Below are 4079 nucleotides of genomic sequence, written 5' to 3'. Positions count from 1 at the left end.
AACTCTTTGAGGAGGACATAGAAATTCCAGCTACTCACAAATCTGCAAAGAGAACCTGGTTAGTTACTGTGGATGCTGGTGACCTTAGGTCATCTCAATCAGATCCTCAGGGCAACTCTATACAGAAAGAGCCACTGCAAGATGCTGCCTTTACTACAGAACTTTCTATTCCATCTTTTTTAAAGACAGCTTTGGGTCCAAGATGAGAATGTCTGTTCATATCTTTGCTATGCAAGTGACAAATACTCATTAAATCTGCAGTAGTTTCCATGTGAGCCCTGGAGACAAAAAAAAATAGAAGTTCTAAGGCGCAGCTGCCATTCCAGCTTCAGAGCAGTTCTATTCACTTAACTTCCTTCAAAATTATAGTCTTGTATAAATTTTGTAGGCAATACAGAAAAGCATAAAACTTCCTATAAAAATTATGAGAGAATTGCTTTGTGACACATGAGCTGTCCCTGTTCCTTCCCAGGGAAGAGCACCCAAAATCCTTGAGTTGAGCAAGGACAGGGTGTGCAATTCCACTGAGAGCAGGGGGAACACAGCTCCGTGCAGCAATGCAGGGACAAGTTTCACTCTGGCTACACCCACTGCCCATCACTGGTCACGTCTGACCTCTGCAGCCTGAGAGATACAATCAATACTGCTTATTTTATACCAAATGAGAAACTTCCTCTTGAAATCACAAACCACAAAGGAGGAGCAGGACACTTCCCTTCTCTCCTGCCTACACCCCAATAAGTACCCACACATACAAGTGCACATCCTAAGAGAAGTCAATGATACCATTGCTGCCTTCCTAGCAGCCGCAATGCATGCAAAAACCATTTTCTCTATTTCTTCACTTCCTTAGGTTCTTAATGCAGTGATTCATAGAAGTAATGCCTGGGCCCACCATGGCTTTGACAGATTGTCTCAATGCCCAAACGCCAAAACAAAGGAGAAGCTGGGTCAGTTTGGACCTCTCTGATCCTGAGCTGGCCAGAGACTTGTTTTATGCTCTGGTCAAACTGCACTTGTAGCTTTCCTTCCTGCATGGAAGAAATCCAGCATTTTGTTCTTCACTAGCTCCTTCCACTTAGATATTCTGTATACAGAAGTGCCATATAAATCCCAACCCCTTTGTTTGGCCATTTATGACTCCCTGGAGTCATATTACAATAGCTTTGATTAAAATACAAACCAAGTGAGTAATTGCAGGCTTTTTAATTTTACAGTGTCAGTTTGTCATTGTAATGGATATGTTGGAACATGAAAGTCTCTTAATGAATTAAAGGAAATGCATATTTAGAAGGACTTAAAACTGCCCATGACCAGTAACCTCATATACTCACACAAAAATAAGAGAGGGAGAACAACTTTTCTTGTCAGTGATGCAAACCCCTAATAAAAATGACAAACTGTATATCCTCCTGATGGCAACTCTCAAAGTGCCCCAAGGCTTCATTGACTATCATTAAGCAGAAATTTTGTGAACTCATTTTGAACAGGGTCTTCCATCTCTATATATTCAAAATGCTGAACAAAAAAGTTATTTTTACAACAAAGTTGAATAGAAAATAAAAAGGAAAGAGCTTAGTTAATATAGTTTATCCCCTCCAATCTGTAACATCTCAAATTAATAATCCTTACATTTCAGGAATGTTTGTTTCCAGAAAGCAGGTTCTTGTTTTCCCTTCTCTGTGCTGTTCATCACTTAGAGTGAATTTCACCAAAGACACAGTGAAAAGCACATTGTAGTCAAGGTGCTGGAACATCATTTTTATTGTGAAGACCTAATAAGTAAATTTAATCACACTTGGACTACCCCTCTGATAAGCAGATAAACCCAAGTATCATTAAGGAAATGGATAAATTTGCCCTTATGCACACACCAAACATGTACAAAATCCATTCTGACAGCTGCAGTAAATGGCAAAATCCATGGCTGAGTATTTTTTATTATTTAAAGGGCAGCTGAGTAAAATAATTATTATGGATTTACACACATATCACAAAAGTAATATTGGCTGGTAGAAGGCATTTCATAAAGGAGAGATCTGCTCCCATCCCATCCCTTTGAATCTACCAGTCTATAAAAATAACAATGGGTAACAGCAGATCCACAGTGTCACTGCTGCAGTCATGCCACAGAGTATTTATGCAGCACGGTCGGAACCACCATTATTCATCACAAAACATGGACCAGATTAAACTGAATTTTGTGAGAGAACACTTCTTTTTCCTTCCACTTTATGCATGAAAATTACATGCTTGTGTGTGCACGCAAATGCAAAAATTAATTCAAATTTTATCCCTTTAAGGGAAGACATTTCTGGGCATTAGAAAAGGAAAAGAGCTTAAAAATAAAAGAATAACAATAATTTTAAAAGACCAGAAACAAAATGTTTTTCCTGAATATTTCAAAGCTACCAAGGCAGGAGCAGAGGGTTTTTCATGGCTCATTGCTCCCCTCCCAGTGTCTCTTGGCATATACACATGACTCATAAAGATTTCTGGGTTTGGTGGTCTCTGCTTTACATGGCAAAGCAATTTCTGCAGCTGAAAAAGCAGAAGATAACAGAACACTAAGCTGTTTAATGCAGCTGTGACTCTTGCTTAGACATCCTTGGCAATTTGTCAAGTTGCACTGTCAGAATGACTCAATTTTTTTCCTGATTTTAGCTGAAATCCTCAGACGTGCCAAGCACCTGAAATTGCAATGATTAGAAAGTGGGAAGTATTCAGTAACTTCTCTTGCAGCCCTGAGATCATAAGCTCACTGCACACTCTGAGGGTTTTAATAGCTTTTCCCTGGCATTTCTGCACTGACCTTTTAGGAAAGCACTTCCCATCTCTGAGAGAGGCAGCTCTGCTTGGACCTGGGCAGACACAGCGGCAGAGCGACACTGGATTTGGAAAAGGGAAAGACATTTATCTGCTGCACCTTCTTCCACAGGGCTCCTCCCACAGCCACTGAGCACACCCCACGGTGATCTGTTCTGCTGATTCTTACCCACCCCAACCCCGTCCTTTGGGGCTCCTTAACAGTGTCAACACCACCCCATGGACCCCCCCAGCTGTTCCTGGAATTATTTATTTACTCAGGTGTTCCTGGAATTGTTATTTACTCCCAGGGTAAATATTTACTCCTACACTGAGTAGGAGTCCAGCTCAGCAAAGCCTTGTGCAGCCCCTTGCAGTGACTGATGTGGTCCCAGGCTTCAGTGCAGCAAGAGATGGGAAAGGAGCAGGGCTGGACCCCTGGCTCCTGCCAGAGCATCCCACTCTGCTGCCTTACCCAGGGCAATTGATCCTGACTGGGGTTCTGTCCAGAGAACCCCCTACACCAATTACTGTGAGCAAAAACTACTCAATGCAGTGCCTGTCAAAATGAGCCTGTCACAACCACTAATTTTATAACACCTGCAAAAATATCGCAGTTCCCCAAAACGTTTATTAGGCAAACAACTTGGAATATGTAAAGGAAATAAATATACTTTAATAAATTTATCTCCCATCACATGAATATTTTTTTGCTAAAAATCAGCTCTTTTCCCAAAAGCAGTATGTGTTTGATAAGTGTAAAATTGAATCGGCTTCCTTTTTTTAGCAAAGGGATGTGTATTAAGGAATAAAAATGCAAACAATTGTTCCTCCTGCTTGCTATTCATTGCTCAAATACTGCAAGTCTCTTTATGAATAACATGAATTGATGTTCTTGTCAGTAGCAACAATATTTACAGAACAATGTTACATTTAATGTTACATTAAAGATGAAATTGAAAGTAAAGAAGTGGTTCTACTGAATGAGACATCGAAACATGCAGACTATGTCACCCTTGCAAAGACTGCTCACCTTTTTTCAAGATGTTTTCCTTAGTATTCATAAACCTTTTGTATTTGATGTTGACTATTTAAATCCATTATTACCTCTCAAAGTGTGTCTCTGCAAACATTTGTGGTATCAGAAGGAAAAAACAGCAAGTTACAACAAAGCATAACAAAAAACTGGGATGTTTCATAAGCTACACAAAGTTCCACCATTCAGTTAAGGATGTTGCTTGTGACAAACACAGAGAAAATGTTCTGAAACTCCT

Source organism: Taeniopygia guttata, chromosome 11 (assembly GCF_048771995.1).
Source record: "Taeniopygia guttata chromosome 11, bTaeGut7.mat, whole genome shotgun sequence".
NCBI classification, from domain to species: Eukaryota; Metazoa; Chordata; class Aves; order Passeriformes; family Estrildidae; genus Taeniopygia; species Taeniopygia guttata.
Note: the sequence above shows the minus strand (reverse complement) of the source record.